At 42.2% G+C, this 17,111-nt stretch overlaps 1 pseudogene; it reads right to left on the reverse strand.

Annotated features, from left to right (window-relative positions):
* Positions 1-218: 218 nt before the first annotated feature.
* Positions 219-6,930, reverse strand: LOC118988346 (eukaryotic translation initiation factor 1A-like; annotated as a pseudogene).
* Positions 6,931-17,111: the final 10,181 nt, after the last annotated feature.

Consider the following 17,111-nt stretch of genomic DNA (forward strand, 5'->3'; position numbering starts at 1 on the left):
AATTTTTTCAAAACCTCAAGGGCACACCTAGGTAGCTGAAATACACAGAAAGTCCCTGTACAGTCAATAGGCCAGTCAAAACTAGGGCTCACTCATAACCCTCGGGTAGAGGGCAGTGATTTATCCAAAACATCCATTTACTTACTGCAAATGGTCAAAGTAGGAAAGGTAATGCTTTCCCTCTTTTGGAAAATAGCAGATGAGCTCTTTTACCCATAAGCTCCATTACGCCAAAAGAACAAACTGGCTTTACATGTCATGTCATTCAGCACTACCAGTTTTCAGAGAAATACCTTAGAAACAAATCATTCTGCCTTAACAAACTGCACTGCAACTAATGATCATTTTAATCTTCTTTCAAAGACCACAGCCAAAATCCAAATTGTTGAACAATCCTCGGAGAAGTTGGAATGTAAAATGTTGAGGTCAGTTTAGATGTCATCCATGTCTTCATCAACATCTCCCAAACAGGATTCCATCGTCATCTGCGGGACCACACGTCTGTTTCGTTGATTTTAGCGCACCCCGGAAGCTTGCCACATGCCTTCAGACTTCTTGCATCATGTCATCTGCGTTGCATTTTACAATGACATCAGCTCTATTGTCCCATTAGTATCGTAAACGAACCTATGTTATATCTGACGTATTTATCCCAACCTTTTTTTCTCTGTTTCCTGATGATCTGACACAACCTCCTTATACCATCAAAACACACTGCTTCCAAGCAGCCATTTCCCAGCATTTTGGTTACTTGAGCGTAATCTTGCCCATCTTCTTCAAACACCAGTTCTTTTTTCAGGTTCATTCTCATTCTTACCCCACGTCTATTTTTACCTCCTTTACCTTCATTCCTGGGCACGGTGGTAAAAACAGCCTCCAGCGCCGATTCCTACATGGGCAGTGGCCTATTCGGTGGTGGCCTATTCGGTGGTGGCAGTAGCTGCTGCCGCTTCTCCAACAGGAACTAGAAGCAACATGTCAAGAAACTTTTTGACTAAAAAATGATAAAATGATATCATTTGTTGTTACTGTTTTTACCTTTTCCATTAGAAATACTAAACCACAGATGGCTATTTTAAATAGGAGCTTTTTAGATGCAACAGCCTAACTTCTTTTGGCTTTTCGGCCTAAAATGCATCAATTTTTCACTCACTATCTGTAATATTTCTAGCTTTTGTGTCTGCTTGTGATTTTAATTGTTGAATGAAAATGTTGTGGAGTTACCAAGTGAAATAAAAAATCATACATATATAATCATTCAACAAAGCAGTTTTGTAATTTCCAGCCCCCATCCTTTTCCTCATTACTGTGTGATGGTTCCGTGAGTGAACAGTGAGTAAATGCTGAGTCCCAGGACCAGATGAGCTGTGAGAAGTGCTAACGCATGCTCACATGCCCCACGAACTTCTACTTTCCATCCTAAGGAGACTTAATTACTTGACATCTCTTCCTATAAGTCTTCTGTGGTAAAGCCATCAATGCTCTTTAGTACCTGAGAGCCAAGAGTTGAAAGCTGAGGGACGACCTATTCATGCCTGTCACAAAAGCTAAGGTTAACCCTTAGAACAGGCTTACTGTTCACACACGCAAAGTGAAAGATGAACCTACGACGCCATGCCTTGTTCATCTCAGCGGCCGATTCAGGGAGCGGAGCGGCCGCCCGCCCAGTCGACAGCGTCTCTGAAAGCTGGCGGTAAGCCCAACAAGGTGACACCGGTGTTCAGGTGTTTCTTTTCTGTCCTCTACATGTGCTCAATATGCAGAGAGCTATGCACATTGTCATGTGCAAGAAGGTAAAGATGTGACTTTGTACAGTCAAATTATTTCCTTGACTGAAGCAAAAGAAAAAAGCAGATTGACAACAAAGCTCTTAGAAATTTTGCCTAATGAGTACAGAGTTAAAAACAATTTCTTAAATCAAAGACACTAAAGCATGGCAAGGGGGTGATCACCACAGCAAGCCCTGAAGTGTGAAGCCAGTTCCATCTTCACTGAGGAAAAGAACGCTAAAGAATTTGTGAGGTGGCCAGAAAATTATAAATATGAGCTCTGTTCCTTGAAAAATATAATACAGTTTGGAATGTATCCACAAAGAATGATCCAACTCTCTTTCCTAGAGTGTAAGAATATCAAATTTAAGTAATTCAGGCTATGGTCGATGAAACGGAAGGCCAGAATGGGGATGAGGTGTTCAAGGTCACACATCTGGTTACTGCAAGAGCCAGGGCTAGACCCTCCCCGCCCCCAACTCCCACGGCTCAGTCCAGGGTTCTCCTACTGCCACATGTGTGGGCGCAGGCAGCATCAATCTTGGGAAAGGAAAGATCCTTCCCAAGAATCCTTAAGACGACTATTCAACTACCTTCTGGCCTCTCTGGAGACCCTTAAAGAATTTAACAAAAACATTCCTCGTTCCTTTTCAAGCCAAGTTTAGCTCATCTTACCCCTGGGAACTCATAGCACAGACATGGAAACCAGGAGGTTTCAGGAAAGAATTGCTTTTACGAAAATGTTTACCACGGCTCTTTCTTTACCTTGCTAGTTGGGGATCTCCAGGACTATAAAAGGAAAGCGAGCACACCCTGTTCATAAGAACAGTTGTCCTGCCCTAGGAAAGCAGAAGAGAGAGAGAGAGAGAAGCCATTCTTGGCTGAATATCCAGAAGGGATGGCAGGTTTATATGTTAAGAGTTCAGTGCTGTCAGAAGGCCACCTCCTCCTGCTGCTGCCAGTGAAGACAGGAGAGGTGGGGGAAACTTTTTGGATGAGACGGGACTTGAACTGGACAAGTGGGATGTAGAGAAGCAAGAAGGCAGATACTCCTTGTGGGAAGAGAAAGTTTTATTTGCTCCTGGACACTGAAATGGACTTTTCCTGGAAGAAAAGGCTTCTCACACAATAAAGAAATTTTCATCCCTGAAAGAGGTAACCAAAAAACTGAAAAACACACCAAGACATGAGTAATAGGAGAGCCTTATCTGAGAGGGGTTTTGATGGGAGGGAGGGGAGAAGGAAAGACCGAAGCTAGACTTAGGAAGCTCCTCTGTCTGACTGTGTGAGGGAGCCGTCTCGTTACTGGGAAAAAATAAGAGAAAGGATGCAAGGAGGAAGTCATTGGAAACAGATTCAACTGGCTGCAATCCTAACAATGAGGAGCATCTACCTTGTGTCAGGGGGTGAGAGAAACACGTTACAGGAATGATCTCGCTCAGACCTCACGACAGCCCTCGACACAAAGGCCACCGTCACTCTGCCCTTACCAATTAGAAAAACCGAGTCTGGGAGAGGTCACCGCAGGTCACACAAGAAGTGAGTGGTGCACTGAGATTTGAACCCTGGCAGTTCCGACTCTAGAACCCTCACTTTTGGTCACACTGAGCAGCAACCTCTGAATGACGTTCCTAGGCCTTCCTCGTGTTTTCTAGTAAACACAGTACATGCCTCTCTCCTTAAGTCCAACGGTCATGTGATAAATCATCTCTCCTAAATTAACTAGATTTTTCTCAAAAGCTCAGAGTCACACAACTTTCACCCTTAGTTTCCTTCCTATGGAGAAATGTTATTCACCCTGAACAGCTAGGCCTCGTGCAGAGGTTCCTAACTGTTCTGTGTCACGGGCACTTTTGGCGTCTAGTGAAGTTTATAGACGTTTTCAAATTTATGAAATAAAATACACAGAAATGTCAAAGAAATCAATTCTACTGCAATGCAACTATCAAAATATGTTCATAGTTGATATAATTGTAAAAATCTTTATATCAAGTTTATTTATATTAAATCTTTAATGACACAAATAGCAAGATTTAGCAATTTAGCATCTACCTCATAACTACCACAATTCTGAAGTGGTGATGAACGTGAATGAAGTTTTGAGCTCTCTCCCCAGACTAAGATGTGGTATAAAATATCTGTGGTTCCTCCTGGGGACACTTTCAGGGACTGCTGCTACCAGGGTGATTTGGGGCCTATGATCCAGCGTTGGGAAATGCGAACGTTTAGTTACAGGTTGGTGAGAATAACAATGGATGTTTTTCCATCCGTGTTCTTGGCCCCTGGACTGGTTAAGAAGACCTGCCTGAGAGGGAGGCCCGGGCAAGCACAGCCCGGACGGGGCGCTGGTTGACATGGAGATGGCAAAGAGGAAGGCACACAGGTGTAAGTGGGGTTCATCAATAGGTTGTCACCAGACACTTCTCTGCTGAAGACACCTCAGTGGACACTGTGGTCCACCAACTCTGCCCTGTGCCTTCCCAGTGGCCCCAAACCTCATCTGTGTGGCGAAGATTCATCTGAGAAGCCAGAGAAGGTCTTTCTTCATAACCTGGACATTCAGGACTCATTTACACAATTATTTAATAAGCAAAGTATTTGTGGTCCTAGACTGTGATGTTGCAGAGACGAGTAAGACACAATTCCAGCTCTTGTCCCTTAATGATTGCTCCTAAGGAGACATTTTGGCGGCTGGGAAGGAAAAATCCTATCAGAGTAGCATTGCAGATTTACTTACCAAGCTGATGGCTTCGCTCTCTTTTTGTTACTTTCTGTTGTTGTGTTTTGTTTTTGCTTTCCCCATTTTAACTTTGTTGGCCTTTTCATATCTTCTTGAGTTGAATACAAACTTCTGTTGTACTTGGTCTTTCTTGGGCCTTGTAAGTGATGAAGGGAGTGACTTTCTTTTGAACAGAGCTTTACTCTTGGTTGTATGTGTAGAGTATCTTTAGTTACAAAACATATCTTTCTATTTAATTATATTTGATATATTTATCTCTTGGTTCATGGTCTCCATATCCTCTTCACGTATTGAAGATTTCCAGCATTTGTTGTATTTATTGCTTTTTGTTTCCTGTGATATTTCTTTTTTCCAGAGTAAACTAGTCACTTTCATTCTGCAGCCTTCATTTTCCCCCTCTTTCCTTCCTTCGGTTCTTTCTCCACACCACCACCCCCCACCTTTTTTTAAAAGAATTTCACGTGCTTTTCTTGTTGCTTCTTTTCATTTTACTAGATTTAACAAAACCCTGTTGTTTAGAATGCAGCCACCTTAGATAGTGAAAATAAGGCTCGGACCACGGGGATGGAGGACCAGAGAGCTGGAAGGATGACGGGCCCACGATAACCCTGGGTGCCCATGTCAACACTGGGCAAACGGTCTCTACCCCTCTCCTAAGCGAGATGAAAATAAACTTCCATCTGACTTAAGTCACTGTTTAAGGGGTTCTAGTCCTACCTACCTGGGCACCTGGAATGGGTCGGTGTCAGCGCTCACTTTCACTACATTTTGTCTTCCACATAATCTCCATCTGGTCAGCAAAGGTCACATTGTCAAACTACATGGAGAGGATATCAATACTCCCCAGCATGTTAGTACCATAATAAAAAGTTAATCTGAGTAATTCCAGTTTAATCTCTAACACATCTATAAGCAAATATTTTTTAACCTAAACTCTTAAGTTTAGGTTAAACTTAAGAGTTTAAGTTTAACTTAAATCCTCTGAATCCTCTGTATCATAGGCAAGTTTTTTTTTCTGGATCAAATTGCTTGTATGTTCTTTTTTGCTTTTGTGACATGGAATATAATAATAATATACTATACTATTAATTCTAGTTCATCAAGTATCTTTGTGTAGTTTAAAAGCATGATTTTATTTAATCTGCATAGCCCTGTGAGTTGGGTGGTAATATTGTTTCTGAGATTCACTTAGCTAGTACACAATTAGCCTGCCACTCAAAATCAGGCTTATTTGGTTTCAAAGAATGAGGCTGTGTGATTTTGTAAGCTTCTTGGGTCTCTTCCACCTTTGTACTTAGAGCAACAAGGTTAAGGTTTGGAAGGAAAACCCCTGAATGACATGGAGATGGAACTACCCTATTCAGTCTTTCCTTTATTCCATCTAAATCTGCTAGTGTACAGAGAAGTGTTTGAGGACAAGGTTCCGCCATTCAGCTCCATCATAATCAGAGTTCCATCTAAGCACAGTTTCTGGGTGTTTGCTCTTACCTTTACTGCTAAAAGGTAGGTACGGCAGAGGGAGCCAGTGGCGCTGTCAGCTCCCTACTAACTAGAGAAGACCCCAAACTGGCCGCTGACGTGGGAGTTCTGGGACCATGGAGTGCAGGGACGTGAGTACTTCTGTTTCAAAACTGGGCTCTCTGGAACTAGAAGGCTACAATTAGTAGGTGATTTCTTGAGAGTAGGCTTGCAGAAACCCAAGGTTCCAACAGTTCTCAGGAGACATTAAAATATATCCCTATAGCTCTTTGATCTTATATTTAGGAAGTGGGTTGACCAAAGTTTTCCATGTAAAGTTTCAAAGAACAATTTGAGCATCAGTAAATAGTAAACAACCTAATGCATACATTTTGTTTTTTAATAATATTGAGAAGTATGGGACAAAGAAGGTCATCCTTACCTGGACAGACACAGAAACATCAATTTTTTGAATTAGAGTAGGCATTTGAATTTTAGTGCCTTTATTCTTGGACTCTACCAAGAAAAATTATCTAAAGACTCTTAAAATGGCACTTTGTAAAACAAACCGTACCTCATTCTAGATGAACCTCCCGATACTTTAAAGAACTTTAGGACCCCTGGGGGAGGGGTCTTCATGAGTTAATCAGTGGATCTAGACCAACTAAGTCCACCCCCATCCACCCCGCAGTTAGAGTGCGGTAACATTACAGTTGCTTAATGTAACTGTCATTCCATGTCACCCATCCATAACATGGCAGTCACTCCTGACGTACAATTACTTCACTTTCCAAGTATTGCTGAGATTCCCTGAGGAAAGTTTTGGTCTCACAAATTTCTTCTTGGTGTTTACTCATCACTTCAGCCAGGGATCTCACTTCTACAGGCTGAGCAGAACTGGCTCACTGTTGCTGGAGTCTGTGGGCTGTACCCCTCCACAGAGGGGCTCCAGCTAGCCCGCATGTTGTAGGGGCTTGTCTGGAGTCTCTCAACACAGGAGAGAGAGAGAGAAATCCTCCCTCCTTCAGTCGAGGAGCAGCCTACATGCATTCCTTTCAGCACAGTTCCCTCATTTCTCACCCACCCAGAGTAGTTTAGTAATATTTCTTCAACTCTGAATTACTGCAGGCTTCAATGGGTGGGGCACCAATAACCCAACACAGAGAGACTTGTACTCAGGAAGCCTAACTCCTTCTTTCATCCAGCGTGAGTAAAGAGCTGTTGGCCATAACGTGTGGTCTTGAAAATGTGACCACAGTCGGTAAATACCTGGGCATAAATATACACACACATCTGCTAAAAATGAACACCTATAGTTATTCACAATCCACATTTAGGGTGTGTCTGTTGTAGGGGGAGAGGACCACAGGGTCTCACTAAAGATATATCAAATTACGTTAGGAAAACCAAACTCACCTGTCATCGGCAGTCAGGTAATGGTGTCTTCTTCATGAACAATGAACAAGTGGGTAAAATATAATATATGTATATGTATAATTTATATACTGTGCTAGGTTGAATAATGACCCCAAAGATACCCAGGTCCAAATCTCTCAAACCTATGAATACTACCTTATATAGCAAAAGGCACATTGCAGATGTGATTAAGTCAAGAATCTTGAGATGGGGAGATGATCCACATGTGACCTAAATGTAATCGCAAGTATCTTTAAAAGTGGAAAAAGCAGAGGGAAAGAAGGGTGTGTAACCACAGAAGCAGAAATTGGGGGCATGTGTTATGAAGATGGGGCAGAGTTCACAAGTCAAGGCCACTAGAAGCTGAAAAGGGCAAGGAAATGGAGTTTCCCCTTGGAGCCTCCAGAGGGAACCAGGCCTGTTGACACCTTGACTTTAACCCATTGAAATGGATTTTTAGTCTTCTGACCTCCAAAACTGTAAACTGACACAACACTCTCCTTAGAAATGCCGCATTTGGTGCACTCTGAAGAGCCGAATCAGCTTTTGGGAACTCCGCTGTAGGTCCTGACACCTTCTCCTGAGATACCGTACTCCTGACTGGCCTGGTTGGGCAAAGGGGTGAAAGCAGAACTGTGTGGGGTGGGGGGAGGGGGGTGTTTTAAAGGGACTTTGGAATTTTTAATGGCAACATTTTGCCATTACTCTAAATCTGTATAACTTTTGAATAAGTAGTTCCTTTCCTTTTCATCAGACTCTAGCACTGAGAGCCTGAATTCCTAACACCTGGTGGTGGGCAAAGATGAACCTAGGGCAGACAGATACCGGGGGAAGGGACTTGTTTTGATAACAGTATCTTGCCCCCTGACAGGTCCATTCGGTAACAAAGGCACCGTTAAGGAAATAAATAGGCAAGACACAAACTGGGGGAAAATATTTGCAACACGTATCTGACAAGGACTTCAATGCAAAATATACAAAGAACTCCTATAAATGAACAATATGACAAACAACCCAATAAAAAATGACAAAAGACTTAAACAGATGCAAAAGAAAACACATAAATGGCTAACAAACACATGGAGAGTTTCTCAACTTAGATATTAGGAAAATGCAAAATAAAACCATAAGAAATAACTGCCACCCTTTGTCATCTAAATGTCAATTCCTACCAGCTGAAATGTGTAACATAAAAAAATTAGCAACTCTATATATTAGCAAGAATTGAAGAGGCTGCAACTCTCATACATTGCTATTGGAAATGGGAAATGATACATCTTATAAAATCCTGGCTTGCGTGGTACTTTTCTAGAGTTTCCCACAGAAATGATCTCTTTAAATACTCCCAGTGTCCCACCATCCATGTATAGGCACACTGCTGTGCATGGGTGTGCTGCCCTTCTTCCGCTCCCCAGCAAAGAATGTCCTAGTTATTGCTAGGAAAATGTGAGAATTTCATTAGGTGGAAGAAAAGGGGCCACGTGCAAAAGCTGACTGACTCAGGGGAGGCCTGCGTGGCCGCCTGACAAACTCAGCGACCCTGAGTAACCACATAGGATGGTCTGAAATGAAAACTTTTTCACTAAAAGCAGTTCATGGTGGGTAGTCATGTTCTAGGCCAGTATTTTTTCCCTAGCAGAGGTCAATCAGTCTTCACTGTAACTGAGCCTGTCTGTTGTCTTTTTGCATCTATGATAACACACCTTTGGAATGTCGAATTTCCTTTTTCCAGATCCCCTCACAGCACAGGCACCGCACAATGAGGGGACCACAAATCCCCTCACTGTTATTGTTATCGTGTTAATTGTTGACTATTAAATATCCTGTACCCACCTGTGTACAAGTGTCTATCATTTTACTTTTCATCCAATCCCAGAGGCTCCCCCCACCCCGCTTTGCTTTCTCCCGCCTCCCTAATCTACCACCAGTGGATTTCTGGTAACCCCTTTGGGCCTCCTCTTTTGCTTGTGATGTATAAAATAAGGGGCTAAACTGCCATTCTCCAGAGTAGTTCTCAATTCGTTGAGATTTTGCTGTCCAACAATTGTCATCGGTTTGGCTCAAATAAACTCACAAGAATTCTCTACAGGTGTAAATATTTCTTACATTGACAAATAACCAAAGTTGCGGCAGCAATTTAAAGTATAACTGACAATGGATGCCTTTCACTATTGACTGGACTCTCTTCCTTTCCAAACGAGATGACAATCTCTTCATTTCTGAATCTCCAGGACCTAGCATAGTACCTGGACTGTATAATGAGGCATAATAACTATGGGCTTGGTCACTTTCATGCAGTGCCCATATAAATAGCAGGAAATAAATGGGTTAGACAGTGTCACTTGTTCATATTACTTATTTATTTCAGCACATTTACTGAGCTCTTATTTTCTGCTTGTTAATTGAATAGAACCATGGGCTGGAGGAAAGACCATATGTTCATTACCTCTTAGCTACAGGGCAGAGCAGAAATCAGTAATTACAAGAAATGTGTTTTTTGTGAAATTTTATGCTCAAATCAACATTGTAACTGAAGCAGAAACTGACATCACATTCTAAATAAGGGACTAGGCAATTCTTGTATGAAACGTATATCTAGTATGAAAATTGAGTGCTTACCAGTAACACTCCTAGGAAACCATCTTCACCCAAGGCACCATTAGTTTGCATTCTGGGTCATTCCTGAGTTCAGAGCTTAATTCCTTTATTCCATGTGACTTGTTGTGCCTCAGGTTTCAGAGCTGGAATGGACCTAGAGACCGCCTGGTCCGATTCCCTCACATTCAGTTGAGGAAACACCCCATCGAGGTTAACTGCTTAGGCAAAGATCACCCAGCTCGTTGAGTCCTGGGACTTGTTAACTCATGACTCACTGTTCTTTCCTCTACTGCAGACAGGAAAGAAGAGAAATCCCACGAAGAGTTAATTTTCTCAGGCCTAGGGGGACAGAATGTCAGCTTTGGGGAGTGCAGGAGAACTACAGGGCTTTCCAAAAGCCTTCTGTGCTGTGTCTGTTCCTCAGAAGCCCAAATACTGCTTTTTTGCTTGCCAATAACCACAGCCTCCTGTGCAGGTTTTGGTCAGGCAGGTGGGTGGGGGCTGGATAACAAGGGGTCTTCAAAGGATGGAGTCCAGCAACTCATTTTACTGGAGAGTTTAAGTCACTTTTTCACCCTCTTCTCAGTGAAAGCTTAGTTCCATTGAAGCTGATTTTGAGCTTTGCATTTAGTCATGATGTTTGGTCCATGGGCCTTATTGTCTGAGATCTCATTTTACTGATTGACAAAGCAGAGAAACAGAGAAATGGTGTGCTGTTAGGAGAAGGTTCTGGCAGGAAATGACCATTACCTCCCGTGGCTCTCCTCTTTCTCTCACCAAGGCTCCTTTGAAATCTTGCATTGCCTCATTGAGTTTTCATCAGGGTTTCATTTAAATTGTGTTCATTTGCATGAATTCTCATAATGAATAAGTGTATTTTCTACTGCGCTGGAACAAAGCCTGTGGTTATTTTGTGCCTTCTGCGCTGTGTCTGTTCCCTGGTGGCCTGAAACCATCTTCAGTATTGAGTCAGAGCAGAAGATGAAGAAAGAGGTGACAGGCAGGAGCAGGCCATGGGTTAAATGAAAGAACATTATACGTGCCTGACACACCATATGTATTCAATATTCGTTTGTACCTAGTATCATTGCAATATTATTATGAAGCACAATACAGTATGTCTTCTGGCTTAAAGGTGTTATAAAGCCTTATAACTATAAATCAACCTAACAAGGTAAATCTAAAGGTTTGTACTTTTGTTTTAAAATCTGAATATTGCATGTTAATTTTATTTAATTTTTTTAAATATTCTATTTACTTATTTTTAGAGAAAGGGTACAGGAAGGAGAAAGAGTAGGAGAGAAACAACAATGTGTGGTTGCCTCACATGTGTCCCCTACTGGGGACCTGGCCTGCAACTCAGGCATGTGCCCTGACTGGGAATCAAACCAGCGATCCTTTGCTTCACAGGCCCATGCTCAATCCACTGAGCTATGCCAGCCAGGGCTGCATGTTAATTTTAAATAGATATGTGATCACTTGTAGAAGTGTGATAGGAAACTATCGGGAATGGACATCGCTGCATCTGAAATGGAAATGCCCTTTGGATGTGCATCCCAACGCAGGACGATTACAAGCTGAAAGTCAGTAAGACATGAATTTGCCCTCAGGAAGAGGACAGTTAGGTGTTCAGCAGGGATCTATGTTGTTCCCAACACACCTGGCCTGGGCTCTGCTGTGTAGGAAGAGGTTCGTTCACTGCCGAGACCCCCAGGGGTAGAGCACGTGCGGAGAGAAGCCAACATCCCTGGGTGTGGAGAACAGGACTGGCTGAAGTAGGATGGCATCAGTCCTGTCAACTGAGAAGCCTGGAGTTCTCATTTCTACAACTGGGCACAAGTTACACAACACTACTGTAATTCTATGTAATGTCTAGGTCACGTGCCCTCCCGGCCTCATCTCAGCATCCCTTCCATTATTATCTATTATCAGATATGTCATTCCTAACAAGTGTTCCAGAGGACCACTTGTGTTCCAGGCATATTCTTCTCTCACTCTGTTTTCTGACAGTGTTCCTGTTTCTCTTTGACAATAATATTTCCCTTCGATAATCCCCAGCCAAACAGGAACCTTCTTTTTGTCCTGTTAATCCAGGTGCAAAAGGATCACACAATGGCTGGGTGACAGTGGAACACTTGTTTTGTCCAAGAGTGAAAACATCAATTCCTCTCAACCAACAGAACCAAAAACTGAAGAAACAAGGAGTGTTGGAAGCCGACCAGCAGCCATCCCTTCACACAGTCGGGACGGATGAGATGCATCTGCACAGCAGAGGCAGCTGTGGCTGGATTTCCTGTCTATCTCTCCTTGCATGTTTGTCTTTGCGATTATGAGGTGGTGGGATTTTTAGACACCTGCATTTCGGGCCCAAAGGTCTGCATAATTCCAGTGATGTTATACAAAATAATTTCTTGGCCAGAGAACAAAGTCCCCCCTAATGAAGTAGCCCCTGAATATCTAAAAGTTGATGGAGTAATAGCCCCTCCTCTACCTTGGACAGGAATATATATCAAGTAGAATTAGACAAATAAAAGAAGCAGGACAAGCTAATTAACTATTACAAACTAAGCATGTAGAAATAATTGCCCCATGCCTAATTATAAGAACTTTAATAAATGATAAGACATCTAAAGCTCTGTATATACAGCTAGTTCTAACTGTCTAATTAATGACTCTCCTGGTCAAAATAACCTTTGTCTAACATAACTTGATCTATGGAATTTCCTGTACTTTTTCTAGTTACCTCTGCATTCATCTTTTCTGCTTAACTGATCATGCCATATACCTATTATGTTACAATCTCTATAAAAATAAAGCTCAAATCAAACTCTGTGAGTTCGGTCAGACCCACAGAGGCTGGCTGTTCTCCAGCATCCAACAGGGTGTCTGACTCTTCATTCATCACCTGCGCTGTCCATCCTTTGGGGACTCTAAACCCTCCCAAGGCTGGACCCCGGCAAAGGAGCAAACATTTTACAAGTGGTCATTAGATGTAATATTGAAAAGTAACATTACCACTTCCAACCCTTTGTTCCTCAGAAACAAGTTGGGAACTGCCCTGCTTGGGTTCAGAAGCTGTAACTTCCCCATGGCTAAGGCTGAGTGAGTGACCTTCAGACCATAAGCCACTGAGGAGACAAAGCTTATATCCATAGCAGGGGCACCACCTCTGCTCTTTTTACTTCACCCTGCCTGGCCCCAAATGCTTGAACGGTTAGCCAATATCAGGTAAGATCCCTCAGGGAGGGACGACCTAAGACAGGCACAATCATGGGGGGCCCCAGGGAAGGACTTGGGGGCTACAGAAAAGGGGTGATGGACCCTCACCCCTTGGCTTTGACATAGCCTGAGTCCTCACTCTGTCTGCAAGAAGTCTCCTAATCTCTTGGCTGCCTTACTTACCCTGCCTGACTTAATCCCGAAATAATGCTGGAGGTGGATACCCCCCTGTGCTGGAAAAGGTGGGTTCCCAGGGTAATCAGGCCTAAGAAAGAATATGTAAAATCCTGTGAAACATGCTTTGTTTAGAATGCTCTCAATTAAATGATAAGGGTCTGAGCAGGAAGTGAGCGTGTTCATCAAAGTCTTATGGCCTTTGCCTATCTGACCCTGACTCAAAATAGGCCCTCAGAGTTCTTTGTATGTTATCTGTCGTTTGATCCTTACTGCTTGCTAATGATTAACGAGCTTTACCTGTATCCAATAAAAGCTGGTCAAGGCAAGGGTCTTGACGCTCTCCTCTTGAGAGGGTGGCTGAGGCACTCTGAGGCTTGCTTTCCCTTTGAGAGAGAAGTCATGCCATCCCTTTTCCTCCACAGGACTCAGTAGTCCATGTGAATTTATTTCATCTCATCCATAATGCTGCGGATCCTGCGGGCCAGTGTCCACGTCAGAAATAGGTATTCTGACTGTAGGAGAAATAGAACTGTTTATTAGCTATTAGTTCAGAGCATGTATAGCACCCAACCCCCTCCCTGAGTTCCCCCTTTGTCTCCCATCTGGTTTAGTAACAGTCTTAACTGGCCACTGAACCATTCTGTAGGTTCGGTTGTTGCTGAGTGAAGAGGCACGTGTTAAGACCACTAATTTCTGTATGTACCTGCCCATTGCCTTGCCTCTGGCTCAGCCAGAAACAACGTCGTACAGAATATCATGACCAAGAATAAGGTATCCAATAATTTTAGGAATGGTGCTTATAGCAGAAACATGATGAGTAAGAAAGACAAACCCAAATTTAGACTAAATGTCCGTTGTAGTAGGGGCACTGTGCTGGCAGGGACCCCATAAAATCAATCGGCCATCAGATGGCTGTCTGGTCTGCTCAGGTTGTGTTACCACACTAGGTGCTCGCCATTGGTTGTTTTTCCCCAGCTTTACTGAGATATAATTGATTTGTAACATTATTTAAGTTTAAGGTATACCACATGACGATTAGATGCACATACATATTATAAAATGATTACCACAGGTCAGATATCTATGACCGCACATAATTAGACATATATACACAAACAGAATGCATGCTGCACTGAACATGGGGGTTCACTGAAGAGACATCCCTTCAGGACAGTGATTTCACCTTTCAGGTATATACCCAGAAGTAGATTATTGCATTGTGTGGTGGTTCTATTTTTAATTTTTTGAGGAAGCTCCATACTGTTTCTCATAGAGCTACAGCAGTTCACATTCCTACCAACAGTGTCCACCCTTTCTCTGTTCTCCACATCCCCACCAGCACTGCTTATCTGACCACTGGACTTCACTGCTGGAGTGTTGGGTGCTCAGCACCGGAAAGCTACGTTGGCCTTGACAATGAGGTCCCACAGCACTGCGCCCATGCATAGCCTCCATCCTTGTTGCCATGGCTACAGTGAGTTTTTAAACTCCTTGCTCACACTGGGTATAAAGAGTGATGGAAATTCAGAGTCAATTTTCTTGTCAGACCAGTTATTAAGAACCTCATCTTCCAGTGAGCATTCATATGGCATACAAACATTCTCATATTCTGGGTCATACCTCTTTCCTAGACCTCCTTGACCCCACCCTTCTAACCCTATTCCTCTCCAGTCTCTTCTCTGTATCTGTCCAAGTAATCACTGCTTATTAAGTGATGTGAATTTATAGTTCTCCTTCTATGAAAAGAGAAAATATAAGCTGTTAGCTGGTCATTAAAGACCACCCTGAGTGGGCTCTAATGATGTTGTGTTCACTTCTCAATACTGATCATACATTGTCTGGTGCTAGCTGTAAACTAGGCTCAGGATTTTCCTCTTCAGTCAACTGGTTACAAGCCATTCCCCAGAGACCAAAGGTGTGGGTTGAGGGATAGTTGGATGTGCCATAAAAGTAGAAAGCTAGGTAAACTAGTTTGAAATACATTTTTTTAAAAGATGAACTGTTGGACACATAGAGGAATGGACAAATAATGTGCAACAAAATAAATGAATAAATGTAGCAAAAATGTTACTGTGTTTTTGGACCATGATACACACTTAGGTTTTAGAGGAGGAAAATGGGGGGGGGGGGGAGGTTTGAAGCAAAAAAAAAATGTGGTAAAATATTTAATAACATAAATAACATATTTCACCAATGCAAATGTAAACAGAACTCAACAATGGCATTAACAACCATTATTCCTCCCAAATTGGGGGGAGGGGTGCATCTTATAGTCTGAAAAATGTGGTAAGTGTAGAATCTACATGGTGTGTATATGGATGTTCATTGCCCAAGTCTCCCAATTTTTTTGTATGTTCAAAAAAAAATGTTTAGTGTTGAGAAATAGGTTCCCTGGGAATATTAACCCCTGTTCATTCAACTGAGTTGTTCTTCCCAGAACTGTTAGAGCCCAATTGTGTACATGTTACCTCTGCTTGATGATGAAGTATCATCATGATGAAGAAGTTGTCAGGCATAGCCTACATCAGGGCATGTGGGATCAGACAACACCCAATCCGTGATGATAACCCAGCTCTCCTGGTCATTTGCTGTATACAGTCAGGTACTTAATATCTATCTGCCTCAAGCAAGCTACAGTCTCAAGAGGAAAATACTAGTGATTTTCTCAGTAGGATTTTCTTTTGCTCCAAAATCCTAAGGGACTATGCTGTGATTTCTCTGTCTAGACTTTTTACAATCTTTATACAGCACCTCAACCCATGACAAATACTTTAGTACCACTGGATTCTTTGGGTCATTGGGGCTGTAGGACAGAGCAGCTTAGACAAACTAAAGTTTTCTTTTTCTGGATTTGATGCAAATCAAGTAACCCTCCCAGGTTACTTAGTCCCTGGGTTGGAGTACAGGTTACTCAGTAAATATGGTATATATTGCCTTAAACACCCAGAATGATCTGCTACATACTGTATACTTTTTCTTAAAATAGGAATGCAAGGTGGGATTTTTTTAATTTTGCAAGTTATTTTTCATTTTGAAGGTAACATCTCAACATTCCCCAGGCCACTGGGTTCCCAGACACACTTCCTTTAGGTAATACATCGAAAGTTTTATAAGCTTTTCCAGCTGCTCTCTAGTGTGGATACATCTTATCAAGGAATTGGAGATGCCAACTACTTCCTGCTCACTAGTCTTATCAGAATGAATGTCATCAAGGTATTGGATCAAAGGAGTATTCAGTAGGATGGCGGGATAGTCCTGACCACAAAGATCAAATTATGGCCCAAGGCTGAAGTGAAGGAGCCCTGAGCCAGGAAAGTAACAAGGAATTGCCTCTTCTGTTCTCTTCTATTGAGAGATTTAAAAAAAAAAAAAGGCAGCTTCAAGATCAGTAGCAACCTATCAGGTATCAGAAAATTTGTTGATTTTTCTCCAGTAAAGAGATCATGTTTGAATCAGCAGCTACAGTTAAAATCACCATCTGAATAAGCTTATAGTAATCCAACAAAACTATCCCAGACACATTAAGTGAGTGAAATGGAGATGTGATAAGAATAATCATTTATAAATATTTTGTCTTTGATGGTATCTAGTCACTGAAATTTCCTGAAGGGATGTGATATTGTCTTTAGTTTACAGTTTTGGTAGGGAGGGGGAATCTCCAAGAACTTCCATTTGGTCCTTTCTATCGTAATAGACTGACTTCATGGGTCAGATAGCAATGCAAACTTTTCTAC

The sequence above is a fragment of the Sturnira hondurensis genome, unplaced genomic scaffold, assembly GCF_014824575.4.
Source record: "Sturnira hondurensis isolate 20B ecotype Veracruz unplaced genomic scaffold, ASM1482457v3 Scaffold0006413, whole genome shotgun sequence".
NCBI lineage: Eukaryota > Metazoa > Chordata > Mammalia > Chiroptera > Phyllostomidae > Sturnira > Sturnira hondurensis.